This window comes from Desmodus rotundus, chromosome 4 (assembly GCF_022682495.2).
Source record: "Desmodus rotundus isolate HL8 chromosome 4, HLdesRot8A.1, whole genome shotgun sequence".
Classification (NCBI taxonomy): Eukaryota; Metazoa; Chordata; class Mammalia; order Chiroptera; family Phyllostomidae; genus Desmodus; species Desmodus rotundus.
In genome coordinates this window covers 85,148,020-85,166,466 of record NC_071390.1, presented here as the reverse complement: position 1 = coordinate 85,166,466, position 18,447 = coordinate 85,148,020, and the positions used below count along the sequence as shown (strand labels likewise).

The window sequence follows — 18,447 nt, the reverse complement described above, 5'->3', positions numbered from 1 at the left end:
GAGCCTTCTGGTGTTCTTTAATTAATTTCTGATGGTGAAATTATTTCTGTGATTATAATTCCATTTGTACAAACCAGCAAAATCAAACATTTTTAAAAACTCTAAGCAAGCCCCACCCACTGACATATACCACTGGTCAGGACTGTCATCTCACTACTCTTGGTTTTAAAAAGCAATGGACTTTCTCCACCAAAGTAAAAACCCATTTTGTAATATAAAATATCAAAATTGATGGTTCAACTGAAGGAAAATATAATACATACATGTATACATGCACACATATATACAGACATACAAATATGTGTGTATAATGCTTGTGCCCCAACTCTGGACACTCTGTAGCCTATCCATGATCAAAAACTATCAAACTGACCAAAGTCGAATTGAAAAGTGAAATTAATATCTCAAAAAAAATTCCAAAAGGAGGAGGGAACTTATTTCCTTCATAGGGACAGTAAGTTATATCTAAAACAGTATAACTTTAAAATAATCGTTTAATGAGCTGTACAGACCTAGCCACCACAAATGCAGCCGTAACTTGCCCATCATTTCGGGTCTGCTCACATCTCCTCTCTCTGCCTAGCATTTTCTATTTTCACTGTAAAAATGATCTGTCCTATGAGTTTTCTCAGTCCTTACTACCTATTACGCTGCTGATCAACACTTATCAAACATAAATCAATAAATAAACCTTAAGCTTAACAAAGAAGACACAGAATCAATGTCTTTACTGTTTCAACTTTTAAAATTGGGATCAGAGTTGAATAAACCAATATAATACTATAATTTGGAGGCTAGCTCATTTACTGTCTTAAAGCCTTTTATTCAAAGCATACTTAATTTTCAGAAATAGATATCCTTGGCTTTGTCACTTACCATTCTGTAGTTCACATTTACTTTGTTAGAAACCTGGTTGAAAGAAAATAATCCAAAATTGGAGAAAAATAATTGCAAAGCCAAGTGTTATGAAACAAATGTCTATTTGCTAAGCGCAATTATAGGTTCACTCAGTTGAATTGCTCTAACCTCAAGCTCTGCTGGCTGTTTCTGAGACAACAGTCACCCCAGCTTGGGTCTTATCATGGGTTACTACCCTTAAACACTTAAGACCACTTGTATATAACTGTGCTAAATGGAAAAACTTTCCACATAAATCCATAATATTATCTCTCACATATGCTTTTCTAATTTTGTAGTATACTAAATTGGATTTGCCTTTTAAATCAGTATACTTCAAAATAAGAAATTGAATCAGAGACTAAAAAACTTAGAATCTTAAATGTCAGTTGGTAAACATCGAACCAATCTGTGTTATTCAGGAGGATGGAAGTCTGAGATCAGGATGCCAATGGTTGGCTTCTAGTGATGACACTCTTTCGGGTAGCAGATGACTGACTTAAAATGCTTCCTACCTCCCCACGCCTTACAGCCACACTGACAAATGCCTGTTCACAGAAGTTCCTGTGACCCCATACATCATGGCCATCTATCGGTAAAAAACTACAAGGGACACTAAAGACAAAAACAGAAGTGAAAGAGACAGGGAAAGCAACAGAATGAGACTCAGATATGGCAGGCTGGTCGAAATTACCAGATCGGAGGTTTAAAACAACAATGATTAATATACTAAGGGCTCTAGTGGATGAAGTAGACAGCATGCAAGAAAAGATAGGCAATAAAAGCGGAGAGATGGAAATTCTGAGAAAGAACCAATAAGAAAAACTGGATGCCAAAAGGACCATAACAAAAATGAAGAATCTTTTTTTTACATTTTCATAGTTATATATTTTTAAAGTTTTATTGTATATGCTGTTAATATCATTCCCAATTTTTCTCCTTTTCCCCACCTCCTCCCAGCCCTACCCTTACCCCTCCCCAAGTCAGTCCCCATACTGTTTCCCATGCCCATGGGGTGTGCATAAATGTTCTTTGGTTAATCCCCTCACAATCTTTTACCCACCCCCTCCTCTTTCTGGCAACTGTCAGTCTGTTTTATGTATCTAAGCTTCTGTTACTATTTTGTTTGTTAGTTCATTGTGTTAGTTAGATTCCACACATAAGTGAGATAGTGAGATCCTGTGGTATTTTTCTTTCATCGATTGGCTTAATTCACTTAGCATAGAGGTTTCCGTAGTGTAGTGGTTATCACGTTCGCCTAACACTGAGCATAATTTTCTCCAGGTCCATCCACGCTGTTGCAAAATAGGAGAGCTGCTTCTTTTTTACTGCTGTGTACTATTCCATTGTGTAAATGTACCACAGTTTTTTTATCCACTCATCTACTAATGGGCACTTAGGCTGTTTCCAAATCTGGGCTATTGTAAATAGTACTGCTGTAAACCTAATCATACCATATATTTTCATAAGGTTAATGAAAATCATAAGGTACATCACTCCATGTGTACAGAGGAAAGGACATGTGAGGAAACAATGAGAAAGCTACCATCTACAAGCCAAAATGAGAGGTCTCACCAGAAACCAAACCTGTAGACACCTTATTGTTGGGCTTCTAGTTTTCAGAACTGTGAAAAAATAAATGTTTAAGCCATCCAGTCTGTGGTATTTTTATGGCAACCTGATATGATTAATACAACCCCCTAAAATCTCATATTAATGTAATTATGCATTAATAATACAAAAGGTAACACATTACATAAAAACCATATGAAGATACTCAGAATTAGTCAAAAAAATAATTAGTCATTAATAATCTGACTACTTCTACTTGTTCTTCTCTTCCACTTGTCCCCCTTCTTTCCTACTTCTTCAGTTTATTGTTATTGTTATTATCAGTATTAGTAATATATAGTGCTGCAAACCATAATGGTTATCATATTAACTCTGTAGTCCCCTGTCAAGAGATGTTTTAGAAATGTAATAATATGGGAACTAATTTTGTAGGCCATCCACTATGTACTATCATATACTTTTGATACATAATATATTGCTATCAAGTTCTGAATTGTCATATCTATTTTAAGTATAAGAAAAATCAACTGTCCAAGGTTATAAGCGTAGTATTTGGGAAAGCTGAAAATCTACATATTTATAGCTTTTTGCAGATCCTGTGGCCTGTTCATTGCTATTATGCATCAGGAGCACCATTTGCCAGAGTATTTCCAAATTTGTGTGCTTAACCTGAGCTTATATGTTAGCCCATCTAGTTGGAAAGTAGCATTAATGGGTCCCAGTGCAGTGGCCTGATTTTTATTAGTTTTATTATCCTACATAACTACAATCTTTCCAGAAAACTATCCAACTGTTTTTTATACTTTTAAACAAAATAACTGGAAAGTCCAAATATCAACTAGTTATATTTCTGAAAGAATATTAAGTTCACAGATTAGATATCATTTTACATTTAAATATGTAGGTATTCTTGTGTCAAAACTGCCATGTAAAGAAAAAAATAGTCTACCTAGTGTTTTCTTAAATATAAAATAATCAATCTTAAAAATAATCAACATTTTATTGCAAATTACAGAATTTTCCCTAATATTAATTTTTGGATCTTTTTAATGCTGCTAAGTTATCAATTTCTCAGAAATAATTTGACTTTTTTCTAAAAATAGTAGTTGATATTTTTAAAATTATATTACTACAGAAGAATATAAAAAAAGAAAAAAACAATAATCCCACAACAAAAATTTTTCATTTTACATTGATAGATTCTAACTAGGAAAAAAGTAAATCAATTGCTTCTTCTATCCTCAAAATAAGTAATGATCAAGTTACAGAGAAAATGTACAATATCTGGTTTTGTAGTGTATTTAAATTTGTTTAGAGAAAAATTAATGAGCTTTATAAATATAACTTTATGTAAAATACTTAAACATTTAGCTATTTTTGTTGAAATAATGATTGATCATACATTCAAAACTATTAACAATATCTAGACCAAATAAGATTTTAGTATTTTGTGTGTGTGTGAAATATGAAGTTTTAATTCTAGAATAATTTTAATGATAATGAATGTTTCTCTAATATAATGTAACAATTACTTTCTGAACATTCCTTTAGATATTTTTTAGAATTTACTTTTGGATCTTTTCCCCACTGTCTTATTATTCCTGTCCTTCTGAATGGTTTTAGGGTTGTTTTGGGATAGGCAAGGTCCTGAAAGACATGGGTTGCTTTTCTTACTTGCAAACTAATTAAAGGCATGCTAAGTCCTTGCCCTTGATTACAGCACTTCAGCAAGACATAGAGAGAAGGTGGAAGTTCTATGGACAGTGGGGAGAAAGCCTAGCCTTGGCCAAATAAGTATAAACCCAATGTAGAAACTAAAATAAGATGATATGTAGATAATCTATTCAACTATTTTGATCTCAGGACCAATGTTCCCTGAAAATATTTAGATTTATTCAAAAATGTTATCATCCTGTTACAGCAGAAGCCACGTTCCCACATGAGCCCAAACAGGTCAGATGGCAAGATCTGGAGCACACGTGCACTTACTATGAATTTGCAGGAGATGTACTGAAAGCCGCATACAACAGGATGAGGAGGTTTCATTCACTCTGTCGAGCCTTCTGAAAGCAGGCTGTGTGCCCAGGGGAGAGGACTTTGGAACGCTGCTAAGATACCGAGCCATGTCAAGCTAGCACTTAAACCAATCCAGGTTATAATCACGATGAATACAGCCTTTTGAAAATATTCCCGGGTCAAGCAACAGCAAAAAGCTAAGTGTCAAACAGTAATCCCTTAGAACCGTGTTTAAATACTGGCTGTCAGTGAGGTTTTTAAATTGTCCAAGTAATGATTCCAAGAGAGTAAAAGCTTTTACAAATAGTACTTCAAAACTAATAAGAATTATTTATGTTTTTTCAGGATGACAATATATTGATGTTGCTTAGGTAAAAAAAGAGTTTTAAAGTTGTATATTAAGTATTTAATTTTTTATTTAATTTATTGGGGTGACATTGGTAAATAAAATTATATAAGCTTCAGGTGTACAATTCTATAGTATATCATCTGTATATGGTGTTGTGTGTTCACCACCCCAACTCAAGTTTCCTTGAAATAAAGTTTCAACCTCCCGTTATAGAAGCCTTATTAATAAAAATTTATTCGGCAGCTTCAACCTGAGTCTCGGTTTCTCACCTTCCTCCCTGAACAACATGAGCTTCAGCACATGTACCAGCTTCTCCACAAGCTACCGGACCCTGAGCTCCACGCAGTCACCCAGCTACCGAGTCCAGCCGGCTGGCAACTCAGCCAGCGTCTATGCAGGCACCAGGGGCTCGGGCTCCCGGATCTCTGTGTCCCTCTCCACCAGCGTGTGGGACAGCTGGGGATCTGGGGGCCTGGCTGCAGGGATTACTGGGGGTCTGGTGGGCATAGGGGGCATCCAGAGCGAGAAGGAGAGTATGACTGCCTGAATGACTGCCTGGCCTCCTACCTGGTCAGGGTGAGAAGCCTGGAAGCTGATAATCAGAGACTGGAGATCAAAATCCGGGAACACTTAAGAGAAGAAGAGACCCCATGTCAGAGACTGGGGGCATTATTTCAAGACCATTGAGGACCTGAGGGCTCAGATCTTTGCAAATTCTGTGGACAATGCACACATCATTCTGAAGATTGACAATGCCCATCTTGCTGCTGATGACTTCAGAGTCAAGTGTGAGACAGAGATGGCCATGCGCCAGTCTGTAGAGAATGACATCAATGGGCTCCAAAAGGTCACTGATGACACCAATATCACTTGGGTGCAGCTGGAGACAGAGATCGAGGCTTTCAAGGAGGAGCTGCTCTTCATGAAGAAGAACCACGAGAAAGAAGTAAATGGTCTACAAAACCAGACTGCCAGTTCTGGGTTGACTGTGGAGTTGGATGCCCTCAGATCTCAGGACCTCAGCAAAATCATGGCAGACATCTGGGCCCTGTATGACTAGCTGGCTCAGAAGAACAGAGAGGCGCTAGAAAAGTACTGGCCCCTAGAGATTGAAAAGAGCACCACAGTGGTCACCTCGCAGACCGCTGAGATAGGTGCTGCTGAGACAATGCTCACAGAGCTGAGGCCTATGGTCCAGTTGTTGGAGATCGACCCGGACTCAATGAGGAATCTGAAGGTCAGTTTAGAGAACAGCCTGAGGGAGGTGGAGATGCACTATGCCATGCAGGTGGAACAACTCAGTGGGATCCTGCTGAACATGGAGTCAGAGCTGGCCCAGACCTGGGCAAGGGGGCAGCACCAGGCCCAGGAGTATGAGGCCCTGCTGAACATCAAGGTCAAGCTGGAGGCTGAGATTGCCACCTACCACAGCCTACTGGAAGAAAGGGAGGACTTCAATCTTGTTGACACCCTGGACAAGAGCCATTCCTTACAAACCATCCAAAACACCATGACCCGCAGGATTGTGGATGGCAGAGTGGTGTCTGAGGTCAACGACACCAAAGTTTTGAGGTGCTAAAGGCAGAAGAAGTGGGGTACCCCTTGGCAGGGCAGAAGGCCAATAAAAAGTTCATTGAAAAATTTTAAAAATGAAAAAAAAATAAAGTTTATTCTACAACTTTGTAGTTTACTTAATATTTTTAAAAATTAATGCAAAAAAGAATAGTATATAGTAAACGAATGAAAATGAATACATCATTCAAATGATATGCATTCGCCTCAGGATATGTGTGTGTGTGTGTGTGTGTGTGTGTGTATAAAATCAAGCAGGTAAATATTTTCAAGCTCCTAGTATTATGTCAAAGAATGCTACCAATCTAAGAAATTTTGGTTAATTCTGTCTTGGAGCAATGTCATTCAATTTCCATGGTGATTTGGGGGACTACTGCCAAAAGATAGACATAATTTAGGAATGCATCAGTTTGGTGTGGGCCTCTGCATTTGGCCAAAATCTAACATTTGGATTCATATTTGGTCTTATCCTTTGGAAGTACAAATACCTGCAGCAACATTACTTCTGGTACAATCAACATGTGTGTAAGCAATGCAGTCAGATAAAATACCATCATACATAAGCAAATAAAACCAATGATATGAACAAAGACCAAGAATACAAGGTCTGTCTGGAAACAGTCCAGCCATTGTTAACATAACGAGAACAGTTTGTGTGACATCAGCATAACCTCGCAGCCAAGGAGAGTGGACTGGAATGTGCATGCATGAACAATGATGATCTCACTGTACTAGTCGGGGTGGGGGGGCGGTGGACGCCATTGAGTGAGCATGTACACTGTGTGGCCATCACATTCAAAATGATTGAGTGAGTAGAACAATGAATCCGCATAAAATTTTGTGTTAAGTTTGGACATTCCTCTGCGGGAAACTATTCAGATGATTCAGAAGGCCATAGCTATGGGCAACTGGTGATTGGCAGCTTCATCATGACAATGTGCCCACTCATATATCTTGTCTAATACAGAGTTTTTGGTGAAACATCAAATCACCCAGGTGGTTCAGCCCCCCACAATCCAGATTTGGCTCCCTGCAACTTCTGACATTTCCCTAAACCAAAATCACCTTTGAACGGGAAGAGTGTTGATCAGACAGTCAATGAGATTCAGGAAAATATGGTGGGGCAGCTGATGGTAATTGGGAGATGTGTGTGAGGTCCCAAGGTTCCTCCTTTGAAGGGGACTGAGGTGCCATTGTCCTATGTACAATGTTTCTTGTATCTTCTTCAATAAATGTTTCTATTTTTCATATTATGTGGTTGGATACCTTCTGGACAGACCATACATACTTCAGATTTATTGTTAATGTCTCATTATTCACTTGCACATATAGGTAATTAAGTGAAAATATTTTCACAATAAAATTTTATCAGTTAATATGAAGTATATATATACACACATATATATTATTACAGTAGTAAAACTGAATAAAAATTAAATAGTTGTGAAAGTTGTCAATTATATTTACATAAACCCTGTTAAGAACTTTTAAATCGTAAAATAAATTGACCTTTATGAATATTAAGATAAAATATATAACATAGATAAATTTTAGAAACAACATTATGTTCTTTTGGAGCTAACAAAGTGCTATAAATAATTTTAATACTAATAAATCAAAAATAAAGACTAGGTCATAATATGCTTCTATTTTTGTGGGTTTGTTTGGGGCCCAGGATGTACAACATTACATAAAACAACCTCTAAAAACTCTATTTAGTGTTTAATTATTTAATTCTTATTTTTGGCCTTAAATTTTGCAATAAAAAGGCCTTAATCCCTTCACCTTTTTCACCTAGTCCCCCACCCCCCTCCCCTCTGTCAGCTGTCAGTCTGTTCTTTGTATCTATGAGTCTGTTTCTATTTTGTTAGTTTATTTTGTTCATTAGATTCCACATATAAGTAAAATCATATGGTACTTGACTTTCCCTGACTGCCTTACTTTACTTAGCACAATCCTTTCCAGGTCCATCCATGCTTTCACTAAGGGTAGTATTTCCTTCTTTTTTACAACCAAGTGGTATTCCATTGTGTAAATGTACCACAGCTTTTTACCCACTCATCTAATGATGCACACTTGGGCTGCTTCCAATCTTAGCTATTATAAAAAACATTGTAATGAACATAGGGGTGCATATATTCTTCTGAATTAGTGTTTGGCATTTCTTCAGATATATTCCCAGAAGTGCAGGAATTAAGCAAAAAGAAAAAAAAAAAAAAAGCCCTCATAGACACAGACAACAGCATGGCAATTACCAGAGGGAAGAGGAGTTGAGGCAGGTAGGAGAGGGTAAAAGGGGGATAAATGGTGATGGAGGAGACTTGACGTGGGTTGGTGAACACACAGTACAATATACAGATGTTGTACTATAAATCGTACACCTCAAACCTATATAATTCTATTAACCAATGTCACCCCAATAAATTCAATAAATAAATTTAAAAAAATTTTAAGTAAAGTTCACCATTTTTGCTTCCTGGACAAACAAAAAAAGGCCTATTTGGTAGTTTTTTAGTCTTAGAAAAGGTGAGTTAACAGATAGATATCGGCTTTGCTTCCTTTGTTTGTTACATGTGATAGGCAGCAACAATATCATGAGCAGAAGCCCAAGCAGAAGAAGCCAAAGATACCTCACTTCAGTTTAGTATTCCAAATGTCCATTGTAGTGACTAAAGCAATAATCTTGCATGTCACAGTGCTGAGACACTGTTGTTCCCACACTTAAAAGCCAAACAATAAGTTATCAAAATAATCAATTTATTAATTAAAATTTCAGAATTGTTCTTTGATTCTAGATGTTAATTCTAGAATATGATAACCTGCTTTGGTCACATACCAATTTTCAACACTTAGACATTTGACATTTTTGTTAATTGGTATGCATCATATATGTATCAGTGTGTATACACACGCACATATAGACACTCACATTTATATGCATATATATAACTATATATGCATATGTGACTATACCTATATATACAACTATCTTTAGGAAAATTAATTTTAACCATGAAGAAAATATTTAAAAACTTAAAAAGTCAGAAGAATTTTAAAATATAAAACATATTTCTGCATTCCTATGGAAATATAGTATATAATTTCAGTCTTTTTCTCAGTATGGACAATTCCCATGTATGCATTCCTGCATACACACTCACACAACACACACAAACACATCCATTATCCTTGGGTTACATAGACAAAAATTCTAAAATATTAGGAGATACCTTTTTAAATCCCTTAGGACACTTTTCTTCTTTGTAAATAATTCTTTCCATTGTTAAAAAAATAACTTTGTATGGAACAACCTGTAAGCTGAGGCAGAATTTGAGCCTTGGGCTCTAACCTTGAGTCAAACTTTTTCTACATTTCTTTAAGTCTCTGATAATTTCTCTTTCGCTTTCTCTTAGTGTTCAGTAAAACATCTGAAAACTCCAATACCATTCAGTTTTGTGATGCACATACAAAATAAGCATTGTTGTCCTTGCTTAGATTAGAGGGGAGCACTGCTCAGGGGCATCCAACTCCGTGGCAGCTGCCGTATCCTAAGTGGCTGAGTTCTGGAGAACAGGGAGAAATGAACTGGCCATCTCATAGGTCTGTTTCGTCATACCCGTCGCCACCTAGAGAGCCTTTATTTGATACTAGCTGCTAAAACTTGAAAGATTCTCCATTTATTAGTGGAAATAATTCATTTAAAACTATATTAATTCAGGCAGGAAATATTTTTTCCCTCTTTTGGTTTTGTTTATTTACCCGAGGAAGCCATATTATCTATTGATTTACCTTAAGCTACTAATTGAAAGAAAATAGCAAATCTTCCTTTTTTTCTACTTTCTCCACTTTCTCAGTTACATTTCCTGATAAGCTACTTGGATTTTGGGAACCAAGGGTAGAAATTTATATTAATTCTTTTTAAATGCAATTTTTAAAGGCTTAGCCCAATCTTCTAATCTCTCTATATGTCATTTCACCCTGCGCCTTTCCCCAGTGTATTTTTGTCACATGGACAGTCCTATCTGCATTTCAATAAGTACCTATGCTAATTCTTCATTCGAAGAAGTAATAAAATGACAACAGATTGGGAGCAATCCATTAATAGCTTCTAAGTGTGATGAGACAAGGATCTTCTTATCCCCTTAATTACATTAACATCTAGCCTGTATTCCTTGGTATCAACCCTAAGGATCTTGAGATAACTTGTCAAATATCTTTTCTATGGCGGCTACACAGGGGAAACAAGAAAATTCAGTACCGTCTCAGACCTTTACTGTTTAGTTGAGTAGTATTTCCTACAAATACTAGAGTAATTGAAATGTTATAACTTCTATTATAAAATTTATTTCCTACTTCTGTAATAGTTTTGTGATTTAGTTCAGAAAACACTTTGTACCCACATAATAGCCACACAAATAAGTGTGTATTATTTATGACAAAAAATTTTCTATTGATTTATTTAAGAGAACTGGTTTTCTAATTGTACAAAATTGGATTCTGTTGTAGGTAAATCAAATCCTCATTGGCTATAAGATCTTATCAAAGTTATTTAAATTTCCTGGGCTTCAGTTTCTTCACCTTTAAGTAAGGGATTAAATAAATTAAATACTTCTTAAAGAGTCCGGCAAAATCCTGGTAGATTTTCAGCAAAGATAGACTTCCTTACTAAAGTTGTTATAAATACCTTGATAATACAAAGTATCCTCCTTAGTTAAAGATGGGCTCCTATTCTGACTATTAAATGGAATCAACATTAATTCAAAGTATTGTATGAACAAGGACTAGGGTAAAATAGATATATTTACTAATGGATTGGTAGAAATTTCTATTTTAAATTTAGCATAACATAGAGTGACAATCAAAATAATGTTACACAGTTAAAAACAAATTATATGTCTGCCCTATATTTTACCCTTTGTTAATATTGGGGACAGGAAAGGAGATTCAAATGTAAGATTTGAAGGATGGTCCTTTCTAAAGAGCAGACCACAATCCAGTAAAGAGAACTTACACAAAGCAAATAATTACAACTCAGTATGCTGAGTTCTTCAAAATCAGGTTGTGTGAAACATTTGGGCAGCAATAAAAATGGCTGAGTTAACTGTCCCAGGAATAGTCGGAGGAGAAGTCAGAGAAGAGGGGACCTGCTTGCTCCTTTATATATGAGTTTTAAAGGGAACAGCATTTCTTGCTTAGGAAATGGTCAAGAATTTCATGTTGTGAAAACATATGACTGAGTTGGACTCTCCAAAAGAGTAAGCTCAACATGTACTGATATTTGTAAACTTTCTATAATATGTTTAGGACATTGAAATTTTTTCTATAGGTGCTGCTGATTTAAGTAGAAGATACATTCAACAACCATTTATGAGAAATGATGAACTGGACTTAGGAAATAATTATTTTTGAATAATGAAAGGGAAACAGGTCACTATGAATTTAAATTTATGTCTTGGGTGACTAAGCAGATAGTAGCAAAATAAAATTATTAGAGCATGGAAGCGTAGCAAGGCTGAAGGATAGGTGAGCTTGAGCTATTCAAGAGTATTACACATAGCAAAATATGCAGCAGCCGTTCGTCAGGAACGTCCTGGTGCTCACGACAGACTACTTACAGGTGAGAATTTTACATACACTTGTGTCATTTATCATTCTATTACCATTACATATGTCATTTATGCTTATTGTAGAAAACAAATGTATAAATAGAATATAAATTTTCCTTTAATCCTATCTTATTAATAGTTACAGGGAAAGTTTCGGCATGTATCCTTCCGAAATTGGGTTTATAATATTTATTCTTTTTTCACTTAACTTTATGTCATAAGCACATTTTCATATTCCTACATATTGATTTTAAAATAGTTAAATGCTATATTATATAATATGGCCAAATCTAATGATTATCTAATTTCACAGTATTAGATATTTTAGATGTGCCAATTTGTTATATTAAGATGTTATGTTTACTATGTTTTCCAGAAATATATGTACACATCTCTGATTTTCCCCAATTAACTACATGCCTAGATATGGAATTAATTTAACAGATATATGAAAATTTAAGGACATTGGTGGAGACTTTCAGATTGCCCTCCAGAAAGTTGGTCTTATTTTGCATTTACATTTTCAAGCAATGTGTGAGAAAATCCATTTTGTTAAATTTAAGTAATTGTGAACTTCTGATTTCCTATGACTCTATTTTTTAAACAAAACGTTTTTGACTGATACTGAAAAGGAAATGAATGCATTGCCATGTAGCAGTGACTCTATCTTTATAATTATCTTACCCTAAAAAAAGGTTTCTTTTAGAAACTCTAGTAAACCCTTTTGAGCCAAGGGAAACATTAATACGATTTGAAGGTTCAAACACAAATTAGAGATATTTCATGGTTTACTGTGTGGGTGTGAATCAGTGACAGAGTAAGAGAGAGATGGTATACATGAATATGAAATATACCATTAATCAATATTAGCCCATACAAATAAATAAAAGGATAAATGTATAAGATATATTTTTTTATTCTCACCCAAGGATAATTTTTTCATTGCTTTTAGAAAGAGAGGAAGGGAGAGAGAAAGAGAAACATCAACATGAGAGAGAAACACCATTGGCTGACTCTTACAGGCATCCCGATCAGGAACTGAACCCTCAACCCAGGTATGCTCCCTGACCTGGAATGGAACCCGCTAACTTTTGGTTTATGGGATGATGCTCCAACCACCTGAGCCACACTAGCCAGGGCAATATTGTTAATAATTTTACTATATTTTATTTTTAAAAGAAATGTTTAAACTTGCTGTGTAGGCAAAAGCCGAGAAGACAAGTAAACTTTTTGACGATGAAAGAAGTTTCATAATAACACTTGAATAAAATAAATTAGAAAGTGTCAACAATAAAAAAAATAGTGTCAATTTTTTTTAAAAAGAAGCAAGAGGAAAATATAAAATAAAATAGATTAGGATATAACACTGGTAAACCTGATATCTGAATTTCAAGAGTTTTAAAAATGTTATACTAAGCAACTATGAATAGAAAATTTTGTACATTAAATCAATTTATTTTATTACATTTCTCTTTATACTGTCTGCCTTTAGTAAATTACTTTTTGAGAGTTTGTCAATTCTGTTATCCAAACTTTAGACATCTACTTAACTCTCTTGTATTTGCAATGGAAATCTATTTTTAAAATACAAGAATGCAAATCTCCTGTTATTAGTCTCTAGTATATTTCAAACCCCAGGCAAATGTTGGTCACTTGTACAAATTAGAGAAATTATAACCAGGCATTAAAAGAGAGTTATGTACATGCCTGTAGTACTGCATTGTCATTTATTTATTTCTCTCGAGACTTCTAACTTGTTAGGAGTTGTTTTTTTTTTTTTCAGATGCCAGCTTCACTTTCTAATTAGAACTAATGTCTTACCTTATTTGTTTTCATTCAATGAACCAAAGTAAACTCTGAGCAAGAAACAGGATTCATCTCTTTATTGCCTTTATGTCACTTTTTTTGACTTACATCTTCAAAGTAAAAAATAAATCTAATTGGCCACTAAGTATGAACTAAAAGATTTTAAAACAATCCAAAAGTTCAGTAAATTACAGTTATGATAGAAAGAGTATTAGTCCATATATGTATATATGTACATATATACACACACACATATACATACACACACACAAAGGGGTTAACCAAATTGCCCATATTTAATAATAGTGAATATGAGGTTTGAATCTGAGTATTTTTTAACCCCAAAGCTCATGTAATAGCCACGAAATGAGGGCAGAATTAGCTCATTGGTATCTGAGAACTAGACTGAGAACAGTGTTGATCCTAAAGGAAACAAGTGGGGCTCCAGGAAGCAAGCACCTTCCCAAGTCATCCAGCCCTCGACCATGTGGAGAAAAACACAGTGAGGGCCCGAGGCCCAATCCAAGTGATCAGAGTGCTTTCTTATGAAATTCTTGTTTAGCTTGACTTTCTGGTCTTTGACTCCACTGCCAGTTTCTGACCAGTGCGATACACTGCTGGCCCTGCTTCTGCACCTGACTCACGCTTTCTTTCATCCTCATCAGCTACATTCCAGCCCCTGGTCTCTGGCACATCTTGAATCACCTGGATAAATACCGACTCCTAGTGCAGTTCACAGGGTTTTAGAAATTTGAATTATCTCATAATACTCCTATTTTTTAATGAATAATTTCCTGAAAATGAGAATTCAGTTTCTGCTTCTTTCCAGTGCAGCGACACTCTCCCTAAGCGCTGTTGTCTACATCGGGATTCCTGGGAGTGGAGACAAAGCAACTGAGCAGCCCTATTCTGGCCTGTGATGAACAAAAAAAGAACAGGTTCCTTTTAGAATTGTTCCTTAATGTCTCAATCACCACATACAATTTTAGTCTTGGGTTGTTTTTTTTTTTTTCTAGAAATCAAAGAATTAGGTGAAATTAAAATTAGCAAATATCTATGATGATCCATGGAGAGAAGCATAATGTAGCGTAGAAATCAAAAGATCTAGTTTTTAATTTTGCTTCAAATCAATCTTGACTAAGACACTACTCAACTTACACAAGTTGTTAATGTCATTTGAGATAAGTGATCCCTAAAGTCTTTAAAGTCATAATATTATATAACAGTATAAATCTAACTAGCAAAGTGGGAATCTGAAGATTAGAAGTATAAGGGAGTTGGCTCATAGGCCGCCAGTAAAAAAAGTAAGTGCACCAAGTTAGTCTTATGTGTTAGTATACTTATAATTAGATCAATTTTATTTTATTTAGCCCTGAAGTTTCAACTTGACATTTAAAATTGTTTTTGTAATCTTAATGATTAAGAGTGGAAAATATTAAGAAATGCCAACAAAGCTCTCAATGCTTTAAGTGGTTATAGCGGAAAAACCTACTAACAGAAAATATTTCAAGGAGCCTTGAACTTGAGTCCCAAAGCACTGTAGAACGTATGTGATCCCATTTATAAGTTTAAATTTAAGCAGTTTAAGGTGAACTTCTTATTGATAGAAATATAAATTTTATTACACAAAATAAAATTGTTTTAATTGAAATAAAAATTACCATTCAGTAAATGACAAACTAAAGTATGTTTTATAATACATATGGTAAATAATTTAAAAGACAACAATAAGCAAATATATAAAATGCTTGCATAAAATATATAGTATGTTAAAATTCAGGAATATATTATATATTTGAAGTAACTGAAAAATGAAATATTTAAAGAAAAGCACCATATTTTACTTCTCAGTTTGAAAAAGTTTTAAAAGCCTGGTAATATTCGGTCAAGACAAAGCTGTGAGAAAACTAATACTTTCATATTCCATTGAAAGGAATGTAAGTCGGTACCATCTCTCCAGATATTTTGATAGTATGTATTACTCTGAGTTAACATAATCTCTGAATTAACAATTTCACTTTTAAAAAAATATGCTAAACATATATGTGTGTGACATTTATATACAATATTTTTGCTACAATATTATCTATAATCTGAAAAATTTGGAGAAAGAAAACAAAGGTTCAAAATTAGCCTCAGCTGGTGTTGCCCAGTGGCTTGAGCATGGGTCTGAGAAGCAAAGGGTCACTGGTTAGATTCCCAGTCAGGGCACGTGCTTGAGTTGTGGGCCAAGTCCCCAGTAGGGGACACATGAGAGGCAACCACACACTGATGTTTCTCTCCCTCTCTTTCTCCCTCCCTTACCTTCTCTCTAAAAATAAATAAATAAAATATTTGTTTAAAAAAGTAGGGTTGGGTTAAATATACTATTATACAATAGAATACTCTGATGATGTAGTTTTATATTTATTGATATTGAACCAATTTTACGAAATATTGTTAAATTAAAAAGCAAGTTTCTTCTTATTACTACTGTTACTATTTTAATTCAGTTATTTAATTATCCACTCAACAAAACTCAAGAAGCACTTACTACATGCCAGGAGTTCTTCTCAGCACTAGAAATGTAGCCGTGAACTAAAAATTCCAGTCTCTGCTCTTGTTCATGGAACTTACATTCTAGTGGGGATGACAAGCTGTAATTGAGTAAGTAAATAGTAAGTTCACTAAGATAAAATCAGGTAAGACGTATAGAGAATAACAAAGTGAGAGGTGGCTAAAGAAAAAAGGTCTCTCTGGTAAGGTAAACTTTGAGCAGAAACCTGAAAGGAAAAAGAAGTTAGACATGATAATATTGGAGGATGGACATTCCGGTTCAGCAGATAAAAGAGAAAGTAGAAGGTATTCAGGGAAGCACGTGGTGGTGTATTCAAAGTACAGCAAGGAGGCCATCCTGTGTAGAAGTGAGCAACAGGACAAACAGTAGGGAAAGGCAGGGAAGGCAAGGAGTGTTACAGATCATAAAGGCCTTCTACAGCAAAACGTAGGGATTTTGACTATACTGAGAAAGGTGGCAAACCAGTGGAAGGTGCTGAGCAAAGAAGCTACATAAATTGGCACGCATTTAAAAGGACAGCTGCTGTGTAGACATTGGATAATGAGGGGAAGGGTGGAATTAAGGACACCAGTCAGGAGGAATGGTGGTGGAATGAGCTAGAGTAGCAGCAGTGAATGTGGAAGGAAGTAGTGGGGATAAGAAAGAGAATTCAGGGATGGCCGCAAGCAAGTAAACACCATTGCATGTAATTATGTGTATATATGCATAGAAGAGAGGTAGATACCTATAATAAAATGCTTTCATGGTTATTCAAAAGCAGAGATTTTTATTTGCTATTTTTCTTCATGAATATATTTGTGAAACAAATAGAAGAGAAGGCACTTTGCTTCAAAATGTATATATACAGTTGATCAAACTTGATGATTATGCATTTTCCTTCTTTTTGCACCTGAACAGTATCTAAAATGACCTATAAACTCCCCAAGAAAATCAACATTTGACAACCTTAGTGATATTTTATTGATAGTAAAAATGACCGCAAAAGCATTGGTAAGTATGACTTCCTTTGCACTAATTAAAAAAATACTTTTAGTAAGAGAAGGTTTGTAGGGGCATCATCTTCAAACAGTCTCTATTTCTCGCCTCCATACTGAAATATTTTGTCTCTTTGAAAAGTAAAATATATTGTTAATTGCGAATAAATAATTTTATATTATCTTTGAAAGCCAGAAAACATTCCATTCCCTCAAACAAAACATATTCATATTCAAACCCATGGTGGGTTTTGAGACAAAATAATTAATCTTTATTGTCTAATCCTGAATGTGAATTATATCTCATCTTTTGATGTGAAGTTTGATCTTCTCACTGTTATTGTGGATTCTTTCTGAGAGGATTTAGATACTGTTCAAATACCCTCCCATGACTTCCTTTTTTCTGATTTCTTCCCTCATTTTTAAAATTTTTTATCTTGAGATATTTACTTTAAGCCCCTCTAGAATATGTTTCATGAACACAAAAATGAAATGAACAAATATTTTTGGTCAAAATATTTGTTGACCAAATATCAAAAATATTTGTTGTGGTGAGTAGACTCTAAGTTTCTTTCAATTATCTCTGCGTGATATTCATATTTCTGTGTATTGGTCTCTTCTTGAGTAAGAGCTAAGCTAGCAACTTGCTTATAACCAATCAAATACAAGAAAAGTAATGGAATGTCATTTCTGTGATTAGTTTTCATAAGAGAGCAACCTCTGTCTTGCCAGCGGGCTCTCTTTTGCTGGCTATGATGAGGCCACATGGACAAGGCACATGGCAATGTACTGGGAGCAGCTCTTGCCAAAGTCCAGAAAGCAACTGAAGCCCTCAGCCCAACAGCCCACAACATCTAGACCCTGTCAACATTTATGAGAGCCAGTAAATGAATTTTTCCCCAGTTGAGCCTTTGGGTGAGATCCTGGCCATGGCTACCACCTTGATTTCAGCCTTGTGAGACCAAAAAGCGAAGGACCCAGATATTTCCAGATTCTTGAAACTGAAATAATAAATATGTGTTGTTTTAAGGTGCATTTTGGTAATTTGCTTCACTACAATAGATAATTAATACATTTGTAGAATAAATTATTAAATAC

The 18,447-nt window shown here is 35.1% G+C and overlaps 1 pseudogene; it reads left to right on the top strand.

Annotated features, from left to right (window-relative positions):
- The first annotated feature begins 5,120 nt into the window (after window positions 1–5,120).
- Window positions 5,121–6,413, top strand: LOC112317710 (keratin, type I cytoskeletal 18 pseudogene; annotated as a pseudogene).
- Window positions 6,414–18,447: the final 12,034 nt, after the last annotated feature.